This window comes from Cupressus sempervirens, chromosome 8 (assembly GCF_028749045.1).
Source record: "Cupressus sempervirens isolate cs-2001-9-10 chromosome 8, ASM2874904v1, whole genome shotgun sequence".
Lineage (NCBI taxonomy): Eukaryota > Viridiplantae > Streptophyta > Pinopsida > Cupressales > Cupressaceae > Cupressus > Cupressus sempervirens.
This window is the reverse complement of record NC_143125.1, coordinates 253,873,840-253,899,311: the sequence shown is the minus strand read 5'-3', so window position 1 is coordinate 253,899,311 and position 25,472 is coordinate 253,873,840. Positions and strand designations below refer to the sequence as shown.

Here is a 25,472-nt window from a genome sequence, read left to right as displayed (position 1 = left end):
ATGAAAATGCTGATCGAATGGAATGTTGTGCTAATATTAATTGTTAATATTAATATGTTTTTGGCATGAAACTACAAATATATAAATATATTCAATAAAATTATATAATGATAAAAACATATATTACAACTCTTTTAATATCACCACGAAATAAGCTAAAAGAAAAGAAAAAATAATTAAACAAAACAAAGTTTAATAATCTAAAATTCTTTTTCAAAAACTATGTTCATAAAACATTTATTTGCAAATACTTTCTAATTTAATTATCAATTATCTATAAAACATTATTTTTATTCTTCAATTGGCAGGTACTTGACGCTATGCGTCCTTGTTCTTTTCTAATATCCGTAAATAAAATCAAAAGATGATTTTGCCATGAATTTCCTTTCGAATGGTTATCAATGTGGGGAGCAGAGATATCAACGTCGCCCGCTTGTCGGCATTCGAGGGAAATCTCTGGTTCATATCGCAATCTGAAAAGAGATTCGGACCGACTCCATTATTTGAAATGCATCTACTCTTCTTTCCCCTCTTTAGAATGGTAGTTGCTGATATAGAAGAGACAATAATATCTGCAACTACCTCTAAAAGAAACAGTTAGTGCTCCATTCCCTCAATTATGAAGGCATCTTCAGAAAGATAATAGACATTCCGTTTTTGGTAAGGGGATCCCAAAATTTAATGTAATGTGTTAATGAAATATATAATCCACGTTTCTTTTGCAGCTTATTGCCCGATAACCTCAGTTGTCTAATCTGGAGAGTCGTGGCACATGCAAAACATCAATCATTGTTGTATACTAATGACACATGCATAACATCAATCATTGTTGTATACTAAATCCTTTACGGATTCATTAGATATGTGATAGTTGTATATTATTAAATACTTATAGATTCATTAGATGTCTGGGCCCGCAAACCCATCTGGAAAAATTGTCGGAATGGCAATGACGTTGACAGGTCCGAAAATTTAACCCGTTCAAAGGTTGAAAATTGATACATTATTGCAGTTGCAGCGAGGATCGAACGCAAGACCTTCAAGAAACCTTTTCACTACGACATTTCCAGGTAGGGAATCCAACTCTTTTTTTATCTGGTATTTTTTCTAAACGAATTTCTCATTGAAAGTCTTTTGAGCCACTAAACTACTGATTATATTCTTTCTCAAGAATTCATAAATTGTTTGTTTGAGAATCGCCCTGCTTCGATGAAATGAAGAGAGGAATATATTTTGGTGGCTCAGCATATTAAGCAATTGAAAATAATTCGTTGATGTTGATGAAACAGTGAATGAATGATATTTATGACATTGATGAAGCAGCGAATACATATATTAATGAATCATTTTTATTATGAAAATTTAGGTTGAAGATAAGACTTATAGTTATAATTTTCTTTCAAATCTTCTGTTATAAATCTGAATAAGAAACTGGGAGTGGACCCATTAGATTAGTAACCAGTTGGATAGCAAAAACCAGCAGCTAAAATTGTTGGTTAAGGTTATCTTGTTGATTCAGCAAAAAGGTTGCATAGGAAGAGCGTAAACAAGTGAAGGTTAAGCTTTTGATTCTGACTTCTGATTGTGTAGCCTTTTGTCCATTTCTAAAGTCTTTTGTACATAATTAGGAGAGTCAAGAGTTTTCAATTAGATTAAAATTTGATAGTTAAGAAGTATTAAATATGGCTCGACAACGATACTTTATATAGTTGTTATTGGGATTTCAAATTTAGTGTAGAAGGTTTTGTTTAATTTATTTTTAAAATTTTTTGTGTGAGGAATATGATATTAATATTAAGATTTAATTATGTAATGTTTTAGTCAAATTTATTGATTCATATTGTAGTGGTTCAATGAATCTATTTCATTTGAGAACAATTGGTTCACTTAGTGTTTTAGTATTTCCTACACTACCAAAACGATACATTGATAGGAAAGATAGGATTCCATGAGATAAAATTTTGGTAATTAAGGAATACTAAGTAGGTTTGTGATTCAATAATAGTACTAAGTAGTTGTTATAGTGATTTGAAATTCACACCGAAGCTTTTGTTTAATTTTTTTTTTTCGAAAGTAAATAAAGTTGATAAGTAGGAAGTACTTTTTGTTGTGTGTGGGGTATAGTAATAAGATTAAGATTCAATTATGCAGGACTTTAGTCAAACTTTATGATTCGTATTAACCCATCTGGCTTGAGAATTATTGGTTCACTTAGCACTAATTCAATCTTAGATGATCTACACATGGTAAATAATAGGATTTCTTGAGTTGGCTGAAATTCCAATACTACAACTAACACACTTATCATGACATTTCCACCATGAAATTATTTATTTTTTAAATACTTTTTATATTGACATGTATCTTATTTATGATTTGCATTTTATGTGGTTTAATTATTCTATCTCACTTGAGAATTATTGGTTCACTTAGTGTTTTAGTCTTTCCTACACTACCAAAATGATACAATAATAGGAAAGATCAGAGTCCATGAGATAAAATTTTGGTAATTAAGGAATACTAAGTAGTTCTATGATTCAATGATAGTACCAAGTAGTAGTTATAGTGATTTGAAATTTACCTCGAAGCTTTTGTTTAAATTTTATTTTTCAGAAAGTAAATAAAGTCGATAAGTAGGAAGTACTTTTTGTTGTGTGTGGGGTATGGTACTAACATTAAGATTCAATTATGTAGGACTTTAGTCAAACTTAATGATTCATTTTGTAGTGGTGCAAGGAACCCATCTGGCTTGAGAGTTATTGGTTCACTTAGCACTCATTCAATCTTAGATGGTCTACACATGGTAAAATATTCTTAAGTTGGGTGAAATTCCAATTCTACAACTCAAACACACTTATCATGGAATTTCCACCATGAAGTTATTTATTTTCTAAATAATCTTTATATTGACATGAACCTTATATATGTTTTGCATTTTATGATATAATGCCTTTTAATTTCCCCATTTGTTTTTTATAAATACATATATTCTCATATCTTATTTCCTTGGATATTTTTCATTTGTGAGTCTCATATTTAAAGTGATGTGAGCTAAGTATTATAGTCTAGTGTGGGATTGAATTCTTTGATACTATCACTTAAAAAAAATTACTTTGTCTTCAAAAAATGCGTGGTCATTCTTTCACAATAATCACTTGTTTTGCTTTGTCCACATATTTCTTTTGCTTATCTCTTCTTTTAGTACTATTTTGAATCAATTACAACTCTAAATTTTAAATCTTTTTAGAGAACTTTTCACCCATTATCAATGAAATAAATATTTTATTATCTTTGTATGGATGTAAAGTTTTTACTTTGAAATTGTATATGATTAAATGTGTTTGAATTTGTTCCATCTACTTCTATTTTATATTTGACATATTAACTATTGCCCTAAACTTCACATATAAAATATTACTTATGCCATATATACAAACTCAATAGAGACTTTTTCAACGTAAGTTTCTTTTCATCTAGAATGAGATCATTTGTATTTAAGATTACTTTACTATGGGAAAAGACCCACTAGCCCGTGAGTGTCCAATGATCGTGAGGGTGTCGTGACACCAATTACCACTTTTAAAAAGCCCCCAAAAATGATAACACATGTACTAATAGCCAATCACACATGTACTAATAATTGATCATTTAAAACTTTCTTGATCGGTATTTTTTTTGGTGATCAGCTATTAGGGGGTGAACATAATGGGTATCAGGGGAGTGTTTCACACTCTACGACCTCGACAAAGAGATTCATAAATGTCTAAATGATGAAACCTTAGCTTTAAGTTCTTGAGTCATCTATAGAAATACATTGAAAAATTTGACATAATGCAACTTAAATTTAGGAAATCTAATTACACGAAATAAACCTGAACAACTACTAAATCTCTTCCCTTCTCGAACTAGCAAAATTTCTTGCCCTCCTTACTTAGTTCATTTATTCACTTTTAATTTCTTATTACTATATAATTTAGAAAATATAACCTTTTTAAATATTTTTTATTTTAATCCTAACTTACTCATAAAACCTATAAACTACCATTTTATATTGCTTTACAGCCTTTACTACTACTTTTTGCAAAATTTCCGATTAACTACCATACCAACTATTTTTATATAGGTTAGGGTGCAATGGAAGCCTTACACGTGCCACTTTCCAACGAAAAGTTACGGATTAATTATAGGTTACATGACAACATAATGATAATCTATTAATCAACATCTATGGTTTTTAGTTTTACACAATGATTATGATAGCTTTACATCCTTGATGTAAAATCTGATTAGTTAATAGTAAAAAATTAACTTGACGTCAATAAATTCCTTTTAAGTTTGCCAATTATTATATTAATTTGGTCAAATGCAGTCATGTCATCCCGAGCACGTTAAACTTGATTAGACCAGAGACTAATTCTCCCTTCTAGCTTAATTTATAATTAAAAAAATTAAAATTAGTGTCGTCTCATGAGATGAGATTAGTTCGTAAGTTTGCAACATATTATATCAATTTGGTCTTGACTCAAATACAATCATTTCGCTTTGAGCGCCATCTGGCGTACACTCCATTGACAAAATTCTCCCCTCCGATGATAAGACTAGACTAAAATATAATATAATCGAATCATAAAATAATTCCCTTGCGTTGTCGAGAGATTAATACAATCACGCTCTGTATGATCGACCATATCAGATACGCATACTCGTAAACAAATTTGAAACGGGGGATAGAGATAAAAGATGAAAGAGAGGCGTCTCAATAACTGAATAGAGAGTTACACATACCCACGTGTCCATAAACATGTCAGTAACCGGTTGCTTACCTGGCATTTGAAGATATCATTGAAGCAATCTACCCTGCGATTGACTGTTATAACCGGGATACCGGTGAATCCCGTCTTCGTTGTCGTATATAGCACAAATTGGAAAGATTTTAAATTATATAGATCTAACATTGTAAATCATTGTATTTTACGTATCACTTTGTAAGAGGCGGTTTGATTAGATGGAAAGATACTCCGGGCCCGCAAACCCTGCTGCGTAAGATTGCAGGATGCGAATCAGTTGCCGGGTGGGAACATAATTCCATTTTCCAGAAAATTTTGTTGAATGCATAAATTCTGCTCCGTCTTTTGGTCTCGTAAAGATTCAACTGCGGGACTTTTAAAAAGTGTTTCGACCTTGAATTTCGCAGGTACGAAATGTTTGGATTTTCTTGTGAAGTGCAATTCTATTAAAACTACTGTGAATATACATTAGTTTTTAGCTAAAAATAGTTTTTTTCGCCGATACAGAGTCTAAAATGTGCGAAGTTACCAACCAGTAAATTTGAATCTCATTTTTCTTTTGACTAGTCATATATTTTCTGGAAGCAGACGATTGTTTTTCGAAGTGCAACTTAGTTTCTGCATTCATCTTTTTCGGGTAGGAAGACTTTTAATCTATCTCTCTCTCTTTCTTTTTGCAAAAGAGTTTGAAGATACTTTCAGGAGACAAGGTTTCTGTTTATGAATGAAGCATTAGTTAAACTAAACTAACATTTGTTATTTTCGGTTTACTTGAATCGTACATTTGCTAGGGGCGCGATGTTGTCAGAAACATCGTAGCAGTTGGCTTATATATGCGAGGAGCAGAAAAACGAAGGTTTCTGTCTTTTTAAAATTTCACACTCCAGAATTAGCAACTTTTGGCTTAGTCGGAAGATTTATAGGCTCAATGTAGGCTAAAGCTTAAGCGAGAAAAGCATACACTGAATAAATGAGAATTTTGATCTCAATCTAATAATTTGTGGAAAATTAATGTCAACTAAAAATAATTTTTTTGAAGAGGAGGTTCACGACTATTAAACGTGTCTGGATGAGAGAAGAATTCATCATATTTAATGAAGGAAAATGAAATAATGTTTCACTCAAACTTAAATTGGATTTATCTTAGCCCGTTGTATATATTCGGTAATCTTGTAAGGTTTCCTTTTACCGTCCGTTTGGCAAGGGATATATTTCTTCAATTGGTAGCAAGTAGCTGCCTCTAGTAATCTTGGGAAAATGTTGGTTGGAACAGGAATAGGGAGCGAATTAAAAACAGGACTGCTCATACGCACATGGTGTAGGTGAATTGGCAAGGCTAGGTCTGCTCATATGAGCATTAGAAGCTGTTAGGGAGGTAAAAGTTTAAAAAGCTACTTCAAGTAAGTTGCTTGTAAGGTTAATTTGTAGAGGAAAAGGAGCTATGTTAGTGTAATTTAATTGCGGGAATCAAATCCCTTGTATTTGAAGATTCCAATTAACTGGTGACACACACAAAGGGTAAGTAGATTGCCAAGGCTTATTCTGCTCATGAGCTTTGGAACCTGTCAAGAAGATACAACGCGAAATGAAAAACTCAAGTCATTTTGCTTGCTATATTGACATACAAAAAGTTGGAAGCATATAGCCATTTAACACATGCTTTTTAGTTCACAGTTAAAATTGCATGTACCCAGCCCAGCAATCCACAAATTACAATAGATGGCTCAATAGTGCTACCATTATAATACTCACAACCAAAGTAACGAGAATTGCAATCGGATCGAAATCGGAAAGGCCGAATCAAATCATGAATTGGCCATGAATTGGAATTGAATTAGCAAATTTAAAAAAACCTTTGAAATTTAGAGATTTTAACAATTTAAAACTTTTTTCATGCACCCTTTATTGAATATAACTTAAACACACTATAACATCATCAAAAAGAAACCAACATACATAAACAAGGAACATAAATGATAAATCCATCACATACGTTACACGTAAAATGTAAATTGCAGCTGAAGTAAATAGAAATCATAGAATCACAATGAGTCAAATCATAGAATGTATGTAAGATGAAGATCAATAAGACATCAAATCATAAATGTATGTAAGATGAAGATCCATGAAACGTATGTCTATCAGTGCCTGTAAACAAAATGAAAAAACAAGGCTCTAGCATCATCCTCAAGCTCGGCCCTTTAGGGTTAAAACAAAGAGGAAAGGCAAAAAAATCACTAAAAAAAGATGTGTTTTTAAAAAAAATTGACTTGACTTTTTATCAAGTTGAGTGGGCTGATTTTTTGTGATTCATGCAGGCGATTTTTTGTATGAATCGCTGAATCCATGATTCATAGTGATGAAATTGCCTAATTGGTTCAATGATTAAAAAACAATCGGGAAGCCCAAATCAAATTGCCAAACTGGCAATTCATGCGATTTTTGGGCAATTCTCGTTACTATGCTTACAACTAGTTATTAGTGCTTGCACACCAACTGAAACAAACTTAATGAAAATCCTCAAAACTTTCCTCAATACAACCACCAAAGAAGTAACGATACACATCTGCCATCATAATCTGGTCGGCCATCTATGTGAATCAAATTTCCAAATTTGGGTTGCCTATCTTCATATTTGTCTTCTTGATTGGTCCCTCAAACCTTTCTTGTTTCACTGCATACTTGGTTAGCTACGAAATTTTGGGCAGCAAAAGATCAAGATCAAACCAAGGAATGACTTTGCCATTTAGGAGGAGGATATAAGAAGGAGAGGCCATTAGTCAAATAATTTAGAGAATGAGAGGAGGCACACTATTGGCAGTTAAGTAGGCCAATTTGTGATTCAAGACTTATGGCTAGGTGGGTTGCTTGAAGTAGATAACTTATATTTTAGCTTTATCTAAAGTATTATATCAAATCTGTAATGTTCTTGTCCTCTTTTAGGATCAGATGAATGGATGAAATGGTTTACTTGTGGGGAAGAGTATGGATGATGAACGATATGGATACAAATCTGCTTAGGAAAGCCTGTATGGATGGCCACAAGAGGCCGTACGGGATGCAAAAGAGGTCGTATGGATGCTAGGAAGGTCGTACGACAGTCTAGTCTATGTCACCCAATGGAGAAGTGACTGTATGGGAGGAATACTTGGCTCTACAGTGTCAAGAGAGGGTCATACGGTGGAAGGGATGGCCGTACGATGGGACAGACCAAGGTGGCCGTACAACAAGCCATATGGTGGGTGAAAGGGGAGGGAGTAAAGAAGGTAAGGGGTGAGGAAAAAGGCCGTATAGTGGTAAAAAGGGCATAAGCCGTACAATGCAGAGTTAAATGATATGGATGGCGGAGGGATTAGGGCCATATGGTCAAAGTATGAGTAGTACGAAGAATGATAGGAAGCCACATGGATAGGTATTGGGAACCAAAACGGAATACACCCTTGTTCATACACAAACATAATAGATCTTGATGAAAACCACACAATAATAGAGATTTGATGTGATTAATAATTGCCAGAAGATAATGCTCCGATTTGCCAGATCCGAGTGAAGTATTACATGCAACAACGGAATACAGTGAGGACTGAATCCCACCGAAACTACACGAGCCAAATAGGGAAGATCTTTCACTTCCGAAATGGTGAACAATTCCGAACTCCAACAGGAATTCGCAATACAGAGAAATTAATCCAAAAGCATACCGACTACAACCTACAAGTTGTGCTTAAATACCCGTTGGGAAACTTTCCGAGGGTGTACAAAGATAGCCGACGACGACACAAACTACGAAAACAAAAGTAAAAATGGGTCCGAGATATATTAAATCAATCGGCCCATTACAAAAGTTTGATTTTTTAAAAAAATTTTTTATAACAGAAACATTATAGTCATCCCATCCCAAATTTTGCTTGTCCTCAAGCAAATGCAACACTGGGTGTTGGAGAATGTGCTCGCCCTCCCACATCATGTCGTCCAACAGCAGGTGTTGCTAGTGTACCAAGTATTCCTTCACAGTGTGGTTTTGTAGGGCCCTCTCATGTACTTCGAGGATCTCAACAGGTTCCAAAATGAGTTTTCCTTCTTCATTGAGCGGCGGAAGGTTGGTAGCAACTGTGACATTTTGCCCTACGACTTTTTTCAAACAAGAGACATGGAAGACATTATGAATACGGCTACCCTCCGGAAGTTCTAGCTCATAACCAACTTCACCAATGCGGCGAGTTACACGATAGGGGCCATAGAATTGAGGTTTTAGTTTCTCCTTTCCCTTTTCCTTCAGCGAGGATTGTTGATATGGCTGGAACTGGAGATAGACCAAATCCCCCACTTCGAAACTTCTCTCTATTCTGTGTTTGTCGGCGTACATCTTCTGTTGATTTTGTGACCTCTGTAGATTTTCCTTAAAGCATCTCAGAATGTCTTGTCCCTCCTGAAGCTAGTCCCTCGCCCTTGGTGCGCGATTGTGTCGATGAAGGAAAGGGGTTCATACCTGTACAAAGCTTTGAAGGGTGCCATTCCGATGGACATGTGGTATGTGGCATTGTAGCAGTATTCGCCTAGATGGATCCATTTTACCCATGCTCGCTATTGTGCCAAAACGTAGTTTCGAAGGTAGCCTTCGAGCCATTTGTTCACAATCTCTGTTTGTCCGTCTGTCTACGGGTGCTAACTTGTACTTGGTGATAGTTCTGTCCCTGCCATCGGAAATAGTTCTGTCCAGAAGATACTGAGGAATTGTCCATCCCGATCACTGACGATGTTTCAGGGTAACCCATGCAGACGAAAGACTTCTCTAAAGAATAGATCGACAACTTGTACGGCCTGAAGGTTAGAGGGGATGGCGAAGAAATGTGCATACTTTGTCAATCTGTCAACCACCATGAAAATAAAATCCTTTCTGTTCACCTTGGGAAGTCCTATTATGAAATCCATCGATATACTTTCCCACTTACGTTCGGGAATTGGCAAAGGTTGTAGCAGCCCAACAGGTAGAGTATGTTCGGACTTGTTCTGCTGGTAGACCGTACACTCTCTTACATACTGCAACACATCCCCTTTAAGTCCTTTCCATGAAAACCTCTCCCGAAGACTTCTGTAAGTTTTGAGGAAACTCGGGTGTCCAGCTAGGGCTGAGTCGTGTACTTCCTTCAAGATTTTCTCTTTAGTTTGGATTTTGGCACCAAATATATCCGGATTTTATAATAGATGATATCATCCACCACTTTGTACTGATCATAGTGGGTGTGGCCATCCATTATTTCACAGCCAAATGTATTTTTGGAATATTCCACTAATAGATGTGCCTTCCAGTCAGTGGAAATTTGGTCTAGTGAGCAGATGGTGGGTTTCTAGGACAAGGCATCCGCAGCCACATTGTTTTTCCCTTTCACATATTCAATGTCAAAATCAAAAGCTTGTACCTTGCTTACCCATTTTTGTTGCCGTTCGTTCAAGTTTCGTTGCTCCAAAAAATATCTCAGACTATTGTGATCTGTACAGACGACAAACTTGACACCCACTGGATATTGTCGGAACTTCGTTAATGCATGAATGATGGCCAACATTATTTTGTCGTAGATGGAATATAGATGTTCTATTGGCGTAAGTTTCCTGCTCTCATAAGTGATGGGGTGTTTATCTTGCATCAATACCGCTCCAATGCCTTCCTTGGATGCGTCACACTCCAAAATGAATGGTCGAGTGAAATCAAGTAGTGCAAGTACGGGACAAGTGCTCGTGGCCTCCTTCAGCTTATCAAAGGTGAGTTGTGCCTTCTCATTCCACTGGAAAGACCCCTTCTTTGTTAGATCCGTTAAGGGTGCACTGAGCTGAGAGAATCCTTTAATGAACCTCTTGTAGTAACTGTACAGTCCGAAAAATCCTCGCAAATCCGTGAGTGATTTTGGGGTAGGCTAGTCAAGGATAGCCTAAATCTTCTCCTGATGCACTTGAACTCCATATTTACTGACAACATGCCCCAAGTACAATATTTCTGTCATACCAAATTCACATTTGGACTGCTTGGCAAATAAGGACTGTTCCTCTATGATACCTAAAACTTCATTCAGATGCTTCAAGTGCTCCTTCCATGTCTTGCTATAAATAAGATCATCAAAGAATACCAATAAATACTTACGCAATTGCTTGTTGAAGATGCGGTTCATGCATGATTGAAATGTAGCAGGTGCATTGGTCAATCTGAATGACATGACTAGAAACTCATAATGTCCGTAGTGACAACGGAAAGCAGTCTTTTGCACATCTTCCCTCATGCAAATCTCATGGTACCCAGAACGAAGATCTATTTTTGAAAAATAGACCACGCCATGTAATTCATCCAGCAACTCATCTATCCTTGGAATGAGATATCTATTCTTTATTGTTTTTTTGTTCAACACGTGGTAGTCCACGCACATGCGCATCATCCCGTCCTTCTTTTTGATCAATACCATAGATGATGCGAATGGGCTAGAACTGGGATGATTCCATCCTTTCTCTAGCAATTTTTGAATTGTCCTTTCGATCTCATCTTTGAATTTCTTGGAGTGGCAGTACGGTATGGTTATGACTGACTTTGCTCCTGATTCCAACTTGATAGTGTGTTCAAACCCCCGATGAGGTGGTATGCCAGGAGGAATATCCATGAAAACTTTATCATGTCTATTTACAACATCTTGAAGTTCATCATCCTGTGGAGGTGTTTGACGCCCCTTTATAGGTTTTGCCGAGTTAAAACAATGCGTAGCCCACACAACATCATCGTGCCAAAAAATTGCCTCCATTCAATGTGCAAGCACTTCCTTTGGACCTTCGTTTGCCATTCCTTGGAGGACAACCTTCTTTCCGTCAACAACAAAAGTGAAGTCTGTCCATTTGAAACTTTGAGTGTATTCATCAAGGGTCTCCATCCACTGTATGCCAAGAATAACTTCCATGTCAACCAGGTCCACTATGAAGAAGTCCTTAGTCATCGTGTGATTTGCCATTGTAATACTCAGCTGAGGAACAACGTGTGTGTAGGGCAGGAAAGTCCCTTTGGCGACCTTGACCTAAAAGCCTGCGTGCGCCTCCGTAGGTAGACTTCTTTGTTTTACCAAGGATGAGTTTATGAAATTTAGAGTAGCTCTGCTATCCAACATCACTGTAACCCTTTGTCCTTGAAGGGTACCTTGTATACGAAAAAATGTGCACTGTAGGGTGCCGGCCAAGGCAACGGTTCCTTCGCATTGTACCAAAGCGGCAATTCTCTCCGTATGGTTTAAATTGATGTTGGTGTCATTGTGGGGTTGGTTATCTTCGGCCGGCATTTCTTCCTATTCATCCTCATCATCGAACACGACCTCAATGTAATGGATCTTCCCCTTTCCGAGGCATTGGTGGCCAGGCTCCCAAGGTCCCTTGCAATTGAAACACAATTTCTTCCTTCAGAATTCTTGTTTGGTAGCTTCATCCAACGTTGGCTTCTTGGGCGGAGGTTTGTCCCTTGGAAACGTCAATGGTTTAGAATGTAACTTCGAGAGGATGATGCCGATGACAATGCTATACTCCGTGCTTTATTGATTGCTTCCAACAGGATGGTAGGATTGAACCCTTTTACCCAACCTTTCAGAGGTTCTGTCAGTCCGTCCATGAAGAGCACTACCCGTCTTCTTTCGGAAATGTCCATGACCAAAACAGAGAGTTTCTGAAATTCTGCAATGAACTAATCGACTGATCCAATTTGTCTCAATTGTGCCAATCTTTGAAATTAAGCTCCGGATCTTTCCCATCAAATCGTTCTATCAATCTCTTCATGAATTTTGGATAAGTATTTATTTGATCATGCCCTAATGTGATGGTGCCGTGGTGCCACCATTCATGCGCAACTCCCTCCAAGTGTAGTACGGCAAATTTGATTGCTTCTTCTTCTGGCATAGGATTCAGCTAGAAGTAGGTATTGACTTTCATTACCCACGCTTGTGCAGATATGGAATGGACAGATTTACCTTACTCAACTTTCTTCTAAGATCATCGTTAAAGTATCCTCTGTTTCCACCTCCTGAATATCTCATTCTCAGATCCGCGTAATCTTTGTAGGATATATCTTCTTCAAGATTTGCATTCTTCTAGTCTTCTCTCAGTTGTTCTTGCATCTCTTTGAAGGTTGGTTGTCTCCCTCCATGTTGTGCCTCCGTCCATGGTGGAAAAGTTGGCACGGAAGGTCGAGAGTGTGCTGGCTGAGGGTTTGATTTACCCAACACCGAGTCCGCGTTATGACCATTTTGTTCTTTGGATATTTTGTTGTCCGCCAACTTCTTGAGAGTTTCTTCCATGAGTCACTGTGTATCAGTGATCTATGCCTGATTCCTGGCGAGTTCCCTCAGTAGTACCACAAGTTCGGCATCGGTCGGTTCCGGTTCGGCAGCCATTCGATCAATGGAATGTGTCCTTCTTCTCTTCTGGCTATAAACTCTCATTCATTGTCCACAGACTGGCAAGATTGAAGCGCTCTAATACCACTATTATATTCTAGTCCTCTTTTAGGATCAGACGAATGGATGAAATGGTTTACTTGTGCGGAAGAGTACACATGATGAACGATATGGATACAAATCTGCTTAGGAAAGTCCGTACGTATGGCCACAGGAGGCCGTACAGGATGCAAAAGAGGTCGTACGGATGCCAGGAAGGCCGTACAATAGTCTAGTCTATGTCACCTGATGGAGAAGTGATTGTACGGGAGGAATACTTGGCCATACAGTGTCAAGAGAGGGCTGTACGGTGAAGGGATAGTCATACGGTGGGATAGACCAAGGTGGCCGTATAGCAAGCCGTATGGTGGGTGAAAGGGGAGGGAGTAAAGAAGGTAAGGGGTGAGGAAAAAGGCCGTACAGTGGCAAAAAGGGCATAAGCTGTACAATGCAAAGTTAAATGATGTGGATGGCAGAGGGATGAGGGTTGTACGGTCAAGATATGAATAGTACGGAAAATGATAGGAGGCCACACGGATAGGTATGGGGAACCAAAATGGAATACACCCTTGTTCATACACAAACACAATAGATCCTGATGAAAACCACACAATAATAGAGATTTGATGCGAATAATAATTGCCAGAAGATAATGCTCCGATTTGCTGGATCTAAGTGAAGTATTACATGCAACAACGGAATAGGGTGAGCGCTGAATCCCAGTAAAACCGCACAAGGCAAATAGGGAAGATCTTTCACTTCTGAAATGGCAAACAATCCTGAGCTCCAACAGGAATTTGCAGTACAAAGAAATTAATCCAAAAGCATACCGACTACAACCTACAAGCCGTGCTTAAATACCCGTCGGGAAACTTTCCGAGGGTGTACAAAGATAGGCGACGATGACACAAACTATGGAAACCAAAGTAAAAATGGGTCCGAGATATATTAAATCAATCGGCCCGGTACAAAAGTTTGATTAGTTTTTTAATTTTATAATGGGAACATTACAAAATCACCTTTGGCATGATTAATATTATTCAAAAATTCACCTTTAGCTTTTATTTTAGTTATAATGCCTCACAGAGCATATCTTAATCTTTGGGTTCCATGTATAGAAACACATTATATTGATGTAGATCTTTTTAATACTAGAATATTTTCTATGCAATTTGGCTACCAACTGCCATATACATTGCAAATCATTAACCTTGTAAATCATTAATGTAAAGATCTTCATGGATGAGAGGTTTCTGTTTTGATTCTATGGGTTGAGTTAAAAATAAAAAGCAATGCGTAATTCATGTCATGTTAGATAAATCAAAGCATATATTTTGGCTACAAAACCAATTTGGTTTGAGGGATGCATACCTCTTTTGACCTGGACTGCACATAATTTTGTGCTTTCTTGCACAAGGCAACTATAGCATCCTATTTTTTATGTCAAAGCCATTGTCCCACATTTATTAGGAAAGTTTCTTTCCTTGATAGGCATTTTGATATGAAGATTATCCCATATTTATTGTACGGCCAATATGTCTTCTTTTAACTCGGATTCAGAGTGTCATGGGTGCTTTTGTACCAAAAAATAAAATATAGATAAATATATAAATTAGTTCATATGCATAGAATAAACAAAATTTAACTCAAAAAATATTTACAATCCATGATTCATTACCAAATGTCAAATATCAACTGATAAATCAAAATGCTTTGTTGCTTTTCATACCCAATGTTTGAAATAGGCCAATAGTCAATATTTAAACTACACATGCAAATTCAAAATGCATCATTATATTGACCTCTCAAGTGCTCCATATGTGTCACTCTTGTGAGCAACACCTAAGTGCAACTAGAGGCAAGTGGATCATTCATAGTCATGAGAGACAAGGTCTTTTAAACCATTACTTGTGAAATATGGATCAAGAGAATAAATGAAAAATTACAAATTTACATACTAATAAACATCATAGTAGTTGACACACTATGAGCAATTACCTACTTGAAAATGAATGAGCTGAGGGTCTCTCTAATATATTTTTTAAGGCATGGTGTTTGTGTAATGATTTACAAGTAGGTTTGCCTAATATTAGAGTAACTCCATGGTTAGAAATTCTTGATCCAAAGTAGTGTTAGATGGTTGAACTGCTAAAGTCCCAATACCTAACCATTGTAAGCATCACCTGGATGCAGTGAGTACTAAGTGGACAATTCATGCTACTAACAAATGGGTTTCTGTGAACCACTAATGGAACATAAGTCAACAAGGTTGACTGGAAAACTACACAACTAAATATTAATTAAACAAATTTACATACTTAACAAGATTTCATAAAGATTTGGGTTTTGTTTTCTTTTTTGATCATTTTACTTATTTGTTGCATTCTTTTTCTCATTGTTTTCCATTTGTTTAGTTGCAGCCCTAGATTTTTGTTCCACGCAGCGTTCCCTGTGGACATGTCCCTGCCCAAAAAGGACAAGTTTCAGAAATGGGGACGTCCTGTGGATGGGGGGACGGGTGTGGGATGTCTCCCTTTGCCCCCCAATCCCCCTTTTTTGAAAATTCCTAGGAAACTTCCTGGAAACTTGTGGACTTAAGGAATTTTTTGTGTGGATGTCCGTACATCCTAGGGACGGTTGGGGATACCTCGGAAGTCCCCGAATGATTGGGCGTCCCCAATTTTATAGACAACGTCAACACTTTAAAGTGGCCCCCTCCTTCCAAGTTCACCCTAACATGCTTATTATTGTTTAATAGTTAATTCTCGCTATCTAGGCCTTTCTAATTAGTATTTAACAACATTATGTTAAGAATCATGGAATTAATATTGCTGTTATAGTCACACTACACGCTTATAATTATATAGCAGACTGTTTGCAAGGTGTTGGGAGTCTGAAAAGTGCATTATAGACCTAGAACATGCATCCTTGTGCCGTTTTCTAGGAATACACGAGTGCTAGGTTGGTTTTGGGTTGATCTAGGTCCTTTGTGGAAAGTATGGTGAATATCGGAAGTTGCATCAAGATACCGTCTTACTGTGACAAATCTATATCATGATCAAAACTGTATAGAGGACCTTTATGTATTAATATCAGTTGGCTTACAATGAATTGGAAGTGTAGTTTCAGAATTAAATGATAGTCGTGTGTTTTAATTTGGAAGGTGGGTTATTGTTCATGTTGCTATTAAAAATGAATTCTAAATTATGTTCTTGGGTATATTTCAAATTTTTATGTTATTATTTTAATACTACATGCACATTGACAATAATTCCAAATTATGAATGCATTATAGCATATTGAGCATTGAGTTTGATTATTGAAATGTTGTATGTTAAGGTTCCATGATGTTTAAATGACATGTTTTATCCATTTCTTTATATGAATGTAATGTATATATGCAAATTTCCCTATATATTTCATATTTTTGGATTTTCCCTATATATATAGCGGTCCCCATTTTTAGTCCCCCCCATCCCCAATATTGGCAAAAAATTTTGCTGACCCAGAAACCCGTCCTGCTGTCCCTGTCCCGGAAACTTGGGGGAACATAGGTTCCAAGTTAATAAATAAGTTCAAAACCGTCATTCTTTGTTAATGCAAAGGTTTGTCATCCAAAAACAAATTTGCATACAAGAGTGAAGTGCTGAAAATTATCAAATTAAGTCAAAGCAAGAGATATGTTTTTCATTTTCATTTCTTGTTTTTGTATGTACTTGTGTGTTTGTTGATTTCGTGTTTTGGTTTGTTTGTGAAGAAAAAGTGGGAATTTTCCTCCAAAGAATGCAAATATCCTTCCATATTTTCATCTTCCATATCCAATCCATCTCCAAATTTGTTCAAACTCGACATTTCCCAAATGCATAATTGGACTTCTAAAACCAGATTGCATATTTCTGCAAGATAAAAATAGTGAATTTTTACCATATGTAAATGCATCTCAAAAGCCCTATTTTGGGAAAAGCTCATGTTTTTAAAAACACAAAAACTCTCATCCACATTAACCCATATTCTCCCAACATGCGTTCTTATTCATTCAAAGCAAAGCCATATTTTGCCTACATGCAATTCACCTTGTAAAACCCGATTTTTGCTGTTATTGTCCAAAATACAAGCTGCTCCAACCATTTTCAGCCTTCCAAAGTGTTCAAAAAGTAACTAAGTCATACTTTGAACACTTACCCACATAGACCTGTCATTGTGACTCAAATCCCAAAGCTTTCATGGATTCAATCCCATTAGATGATGTTTTCATCCTTTGTAACTTTCATGTTGCAGCTCAAGACATGTCTGAGAAATCTGCAGGTTCAAAAGAAAAAGGAAAAATGAAATACTAGTATGATGAGGAACTAGCACATAGTTCCCCATCTTAGGTTTCATCATCCTTTGATGAGATAACAAACACATTAATTAGTTATGTTGACATGGTGGATTTCTTACAAAGGATTGAGACGTCCTCCTAGCAAGACATATTGCGGATCAAGAGAAGTAACGTTCACTTGGTCTCTACCTTTCCCATGGCAGCCCTTGAGCCTGAGTTCGTATGGAAATATGCAAAATATTTTGATGTCTAATCAAGAACAATCAAAGATGTAGACGAGAAAGTTGTCCTCAGCCTACATCCATATGTAATAGAAAAGATTTTCAAAGTTCCAAAGAGTGCAGAGTGCATAGATTTGACCAAAGAGAAATCTTTGCAGCTATGGAGTGACAACAATCATAATAACATCATGTACTCTAATGATAAGTGATTGATCTACAAGAGAGAAAACTTCTCTAGATGGCCTAAAATAATGCATAGGACTAATTTCTCCCAAGAAGTCAATGACTTGATCACTCTTTTGAGTAGAGTTTGTGGCCTCAAAGAATCTATAAGTTCATCTACTAGATTCTTGAAAGGAGAGAACATATCTTTTGGGATATATCATAAGTAAAACAATATGTGAATAATTGGTTCATGTGAAGAGCTGTCTCTCATTCCACATGAATTTTTATCTAGTTTACATTGTTGCAACTATGGAGGCATTTTCAGGTTTCTTTACCAAGGGAGTCAGGGCCTTAGTTCCAATTTGAAGCTATTATGAGCAACTCACTCTTACACAAGGTAAGTACCACTACAAAAGGGAGTAGGATGCCTTCTATGGGAATTTCACGTGTCACTTTGACAAAGATTTGGCAACAAAGAGGGTGTTTGAGGAAGCATGGAAAAAGGTGAGTCAATACGGGTACCTTTTCTTACAGTTTCCAACTTTCACCTACTTGAGAGTTGGATACTTCGAAGTAGAACCCTACACTTTATTGAGGTATCTTACTAACAAGATTATCCTCATCAAATTGGCAAGATAGCTCATGGCGGTGTAGGTGTATCAAACTAGTCAACAAAGGTTGGGATTTGGGATCTCCTCCACAAATCCTCTTCAGATAGGAAAGTATTCATTGACCACAGTACACAAAGCCAAGGCTATGGAATTTTAACTTCAGCTAATCACATTGAAGTAGTTCAAGTCCAAGGCAGATTTGACTACAGGGGCATGGACTCCAAAATGAAGAGAGCATTCACCTATGTTCACCGCATGGAAGATGTTTGGATAGATCTTTAGAGTGAAATAGATGGGACCAAAATGGACTATTGCTAGCTCACATTACAACAGATCATTGATCTCATCTTAGTCCCTAATATTGAAGGGGTTGAGGATGACGACATGATCATAGACGAAGAATATCAAAACAATCAAACTAAAAAGCTTTTTCCTACCCCAATCTTATGGCAGCATAAGGAATCAACTTTAATATTTGACCAATTTCAAGCCATCTTGATGAACACAAACACATGGCTGAAAGAAAGGGTTTTGAAGAGGATTAAATTGAAAGTTGCTGTAGATTGCAACCATTTTGGTCCTATGGGCAGGAAATCTTAGGTTGAGGGTAAGAAGAAAGATGATTCGTCCACTTCAGAGCCAGGAAAGGGTTTCAAGCCAAAACTCAGGGGAGGAAAGGTTGTCATTCCAACATCAAATTCTTCTCCAACTTCTTTTAAAGCACAAGAATCAAATGAGGAAGAAGTAGCGGTCCTTTCTCCTCCATAATGACCAAGAAATTAATAACCATGTATCCTAGGTGAATCGATCTTGTCTATATTAGATACTCATGCGGATTGTTTCTCTACAATTTTCGCACCCGCCATTCCTATTTTTGAAGTAAACACTTCAACATTGCCTATTTCTTCTGTGGCTCCTTTTGTTCTTACAATGAAACAATGTGAAAATATGGAAAATGTGTTTGAAGCTTTCTCTACTTTTCTTTCTCTCACAGAGGACAAGTTTCTCAACTTGATACCTTGACTGCAAAGTTCAAAATGTTTATGTCAGAATCATCACAAATAACACCCATGATCTTAGTTGTGCAAACAAAGGCATGCACTATGACAACAAAGATACAATCATGATCAATGTTTGCCATAACCATCATCCCAGTCTCAACTGAAGAAGGTTTTTAGCTTACTAGTATGGTTAAGCAATATTACTCTAAAGAGGACGAAGATCAAGTTACCACCAGATGATCTTTTTCCAAAGAGGAACAAATCCAAACTTCCAGTGCATAAGGCAAAGGTTGTCTCATGAATCCTAGTTGATTATGAGAAAACCAAGTATGCTGAAATAGCAGAACCTTTGGTAGACAAGCTGTCTGAGGAGTTTCATCACTCAGATTACAAGTTCACAAAAAATGAACTTGGATGACAATTACGGGTGGGATACCAACATGATGCACAAGATGCAGTTTCTACCTTGTCTAGACAAAATGATGAAATCTAGGAGAAGAAGAACCAACTCAAGTTGGAGAATACTTGCCTTTCATTCCGCAACAATCTTCACAATTTGTTTTCACCTCACCACATTCAAAATAGGTGAATCAGAGAGTTGAAGCAACAAAAGCTTGGTTTGAACAAATTATCATAGAGGGAGCTTAGTCCATAAAAGTCACACAAATTTTTTCAATGTCTCAGGGGTATTGTAGAAAGGCTTGAGGATATGCATTCTTCCTTTAACCAAGAACTAAAAACCTTTGACGAAGCTCTAAGTGTATGGAACAAAATTCCAAAAACTGGCCTAGATGTCTTGGTCACATATGATATCATCCCATTTGTAGAGATGTTCTATAAATACCAAGGGCTTTTAGGTTACAAGGCGCAAGTTATTGAGAGGCTGATAAAAACTCGGTACAAGAAGCTGCAATACTTTGGAAACTGACATCATGGATGATCTAAAGCAGATGAGGTGCAAGATACTCACTGAGGACAATAATTTAGTGATAGAATTAGACATCACTTCATAATTCATCAATAGGGTCAATGCTGAATTTGAAGCAGAGGATTTCAAAGTACATGTGATGAACAATTCTAAACCTGCAAGTTTTCAGCAAAACGCCTATGGCAATTTATTACAGTGAACTACCAAATCATCAAGAAGTGTAACACTGCGACAATCAAGGTGAATGCAATTGCATAGAAGGTGGGAATTCCAAATCCTTCAATGCTTCATGATTGTATTCCAAAGTACAAGGCCATTGCTGATAATCTTCAAGATTGATTTAACATTTTTCAACTTTTTCTTCAAGTTTGTTTTAAGTGTTTTCAGCCTTGTCGTTTCAGAAGATAGGTTGTGTGTAATTCTTTTGCATGTAATCCAATTACATGTACCTTCAGTCATGTAATCCAATAAATCTTCTTTCTTAGTTTGACTTAGTCCAAGTGGTTGAGTTTCTCCCACCTTTTTCTCCATCTGTCTCTTACTCTCCTTTGCTTATACAAAGGAGTGCCCTTTATGTAAATAATCATCTTTTTTATATGCAAGAGAGATCTGTCATTTTTGTGCAAATATAGCCATGATTTGTTGTACAAATTTAAAGAGGAACTTGTTTCAAAGCTGTGTTTGTGAACTGAAATAGCTTATAGGCTTAGAATTTAGAAATCATCTACTTTTGTAAGTCTGTGTGCCCCAATAATAGAGATTTACCTTTATAGAATAGAATAAATAGATATAGATCTAAGCCGGTATTTTTTCAATCAGCCCGTTAATTGGTGTTAGTTTATCGGTATCACTGTTTCCAATTTTAAGATAAAAGTGTGGTAAAGAGATCTATCTTGCCCATTACCTGCTTCGTGAGCAAGTGGATTCTTTCTTGAAACAAGAGGAAAGAATATCGGTAGCACCCCTTTAAAAGTATCTCTAAACTTCTTGCTTACCTTGAGTTTATCCAAGGAACAGTGAGAAGAGGGAGCCTTCTCTTTAAGGTAGGAGAGGTTTTGTCTCACACACTGTGGTTGGTACTGTTGGAAATATTCAGGATAAGATAGGTTACTGAGAGGGGAGGGGTGAATCAGTAACTTGTAAAACTTTCAAACACTTCAGCATTTTAGCCATTCATCATTCATTCATTTAATCTACTGCATAAGTGAAAGAACAAATATTCATTGCACATGTACACAGAGATTTGGTGACCCAGAAACCTTCCAAATAGAAAGTAAAACTGGGGTGAGGATGATGCCCACAAAACTTTAATACTACAGTATAAAGTTGGCCTGTTAAGGCTTACAATGATCACTTCTGATGATCTGTGCTGTTAGGAGCAAGTAGGACTGCTAGATCCACCTTGTTAGAGGATTTACAAACGTACAGTAAAGTATGCACTCTGTTAGGAGATTTACAAAAAGACTGTTAAGTCTACCCTGTTAAAGGATTTATAAACTGATTCACCTGTTAGGATGAAGTAGTGGATTTGCTTACAACTGTTTGTTGATAAGATCCTTTTTGTATTGATCACCTGATGTGGTAGATATAACTTTTTTGCTCCTATGTTGACCTTGTTGTATTCCTTTTATTCTGCTGCTGATTCGCTTTCATTTTTCTCAAAATATAGCATTACCTTTTTCACATGCGAACATCACTCTCTTTATATTTTCATACACATCATACCATGCTACAAATGATATTATACATTACATATATATCATACCATTATTTACAATTGCAAGGTCGGCCAAAACATAAGTGAACAAAACATTACTGAGTCGGCCAGATAGTAGAAAACTCGGGTTCCTCAAGCTGACTCGGTGACCTTCTGATACTCGGCATCCACTACATTACTCGGCATCATCATGCACTCGGTAGAAGTAGAGGCTCGATTCATACTAGCCACACAACACTGCTTGGAACTCGGTAACCATTGGTGACTCGGTAGATATAGTGTCACTCGGTAGAAACTAACTTCTTCGTTTACCTGCTTTGCTCGGTGAACACTGAGTTCTTCATTTACCTTGCTTTGCTCGGTGAACACTGAGTTCTTCATTTACCTTGCTTTGATCGGTGAACACTGAGTTCTTTGTTTACCTTTTTCACTCGGTAAACACTGCTGAACTTCTAAGGTAACCACTGAATGCTCGGTATACATTGTAGACTAAGTGATAAGCTAGATAAGCATTCAGAATTGAATATGTTTTTGCACTAATGACAAATATATAATGATTCCAACAATCTCCCCCTTTGGCATTAGTGACAAAAACACTTATGAGCCAAAACTTATGTGCAAAATTTGACGTACTGATTTACATATATCTCCCCCATACAATATGCACATAGTATTTACAAATATTTCTATCTTTACACACACGGCTTTCTTATTTACATATATCTCTATCTCTTCTTTGGTACTTTATCTCCCTCTTTTTGACAATAATGCCAAAGTAAACAGTATGTATTTACATAGAAACACCAAAATGAGAGATAAACTCAGAATGTACCTTGAGAATAAGAGCCAAAGTCTTATCCAAATTTTCTTGCAAAATTGTGCAGGTGGAGAGTGCTATTTGAACTTCAGCTGAAAGTTCAATCATGTGATCTGCAACTGAAAAATTGTTGTCATGGATCAATGCTTTGGAGTAGACAATGTGTTTCTGCATTGTGTCCATGATAGGAAGGATCATATTCTAAATGTCAATCAAGGTATGTCTGATCCTTGCTTCCTCTCTCAACAATTCTGCCTGCTTTTCTGACAAAAATCTGATTCTGAGATGATGGGATGAACTTGAATTGGGGTCAAGTTGCAGCATTTGGGCATTGACCTTCATATCCTCATCAATTTTATTCAATTTTTCTTTGATCTCCTTGGTGTACTTGGTAACATCACAAAGTTTGGCAAAAAGTGAAGTTACATTATTAAAAGAATTTTCAAGATTGACCAAAATTGTGGACAATTCTACCTGTTTTATTGCAATGTGCTGAGCAATGTGCTCAAGCACCTTATTATCAAATTTTCTTTCAGCCTTTTCAATCAATTTTTCTTGACCAGAGGTGTCCTCATTGAATTTATTTACAGCCTCTATAGCATCTGTAATTATATTCTTTGCATTTTCAATTATTCTATATTCCTTATCCCTTTCAGACCTTAACTGCTTCTGCGTAGCCTTCATCTCTATTAGTTGACTAGCATACCTCATTTCTTCAATGGTAGCATTTTCATAGTCAATCTTTGGAATCACTATCTCTGTGTCTAAGTCAATATCTTTAGGAATTTCCTTTCCAGTGATCAGAATTCTTAATGGTTGCTTTTGTTTGACTTCTGTGATGATTGGTTTGACCTTAGGAATAGACACAATAGTGGAGATGGAAGGACTAGCAGTGAAAACTGGGATAGGACTTGAGGATTGAGTGCCAATAGGAGTATTTATCGGATCAAAAATTGGAATACTTCCCAAAAATGATGATACACTCGGTAATGCAGTATCTGATCTAACTGGATTTGAAGTAGATACAAATAATGTTGACAAAATTGTAGAACAGGCTTGAATTGATGAAGACAAAGTTGTGGAACTTACTGTTATTCTGATTGATGATGATGGATCTGAGGAGGTTGGCTCGGTAGTTGAAGAAGTAGCAGTCAGCTCGGTAGATGAAGTGCTTGACACATCTGTTTTAGATACCTGGAGCTGGGAGGAGGCCGGTGAAGATTGAGCAATTGATGTGAAAATTGTGCTCACAATCTCACTTGAATTGAGGATTGAGTGCCAATAGGAGTATTTATCGGATCAAAAATTGGAATACTTCCCAAAAATGATGATACACTCGGTAATGCAGTATCTGATCTAACTGGATTTGAAGTAGATACAAATAATGTTGACAAAATTGTAGAACAGGCTTGAATTGATGAAGACAAAGTTGTGGAACTTACTGTTATTCTGATTGATGATGATGGATCTGAGGAGGTTGGCTCGGTAGTTGAAGAAGTAGCAGTCAGCTCGGTAGATGAAGTGCTTGACACATCTGTTTTAGATACCTGGAGCTGGGAGGAGGCCGGTGAAGATTGAGCAATTGATGTGAAAATTGTGCTCACAATCTCACTTGAATTGAGGATTGAGTGCCAATAGGAGTATTTATCGGATCAAAAATTGGAATACTTCCCAAAAATGATGATACACTCGGTAATGCAGTATCTGATCTAACTGGATTTGAAGTAGATACAAATAATGTTGACAAAATTGTAGAACAGGCTTGAATTGATGAAGACAAAGTTGTGGAACTTACTGTTATTCTGATTGATGATGATGGATCTGAGGAGGTTGGCTCGGTAGTTGAAGAAGTAGCAGTCAGCTCGGTAGATGAAGTGCTTGACACATCTGTTTTAGATACCTGGAGCTGGGAGGAGGCCGGTGAAGATTGAGCAATTGATGTGAAAATTGTGCTCACAATCTCACTTGTAGAAGCTATCAAACCTGCTGAAGCTGACTCCAACCTAGATGATGTGATAGTTTTAGGTGGAGAGTGAGGAAGGGATGCAATAACTGCTGCTGCAATTTTTATTGGATCATCTTCCTCCTTATCTTCCTCTTCAACTTCTTCCTTCATTCCTTCTTCCTCCTTGTCTTCTCCCATTAATACATGCAGCTCTCCTGGTGAGACTGTGATGGATGGAGTGCCATCAATATTATCACTGTCACTGTTGTCATCATCCTTGATTTCCACTGGGTCTTTACTGGGCTTATGCAGATGATAGATGTTTTTCCACATGTTTGTAGCATCATTTACAACATGCTCAATATCTTTGATCAAAATTAAACATGTGTGAAATCTTATCATCATCTTACCTTCATGGTTTTTCATTTCAGTCTTTACTTTTGCTCCAGTGAGACTTGGTCGAAGATTCTTCAGAGATTGCTCATAGATGTCTTTTACCGCTTGGGTGG

General features: G+C 36.8%; 1 protein-coding gene across 4 annotated transcripts in view; it reads left to right on the top strand.

Annotated features, from left to right (window-relative positions):
• The first annotated feature begins 1,007 nt into the window (after positions 1-1,007).
• Positions 1,008-25,472, top strand: part of LOC149542436 (SPX domain-containing membrane protein OsI_17046-like) — a 288,998-nt gene continuing 264,533 nt past the window's right edge. Inside the window, exons 1-2 of one of the 4 annotated variants that reach the window (XM_089797380.1) lie at positions 4,964-5,194; positions 5,355-5,424. The gene's annotated coding sequence lies outside the window, so the exon portion shown is untranslated. Of the gene's footprint in view, positions 1,071-4,942; positions 5,195-5,294; positions 5,425-25,472 lie in introns of those variants that run through there. The other 3 variants (XM_089797381.1, XM_089797382.1, XM_089797379.1) reach the window with 3 other exon arrangements.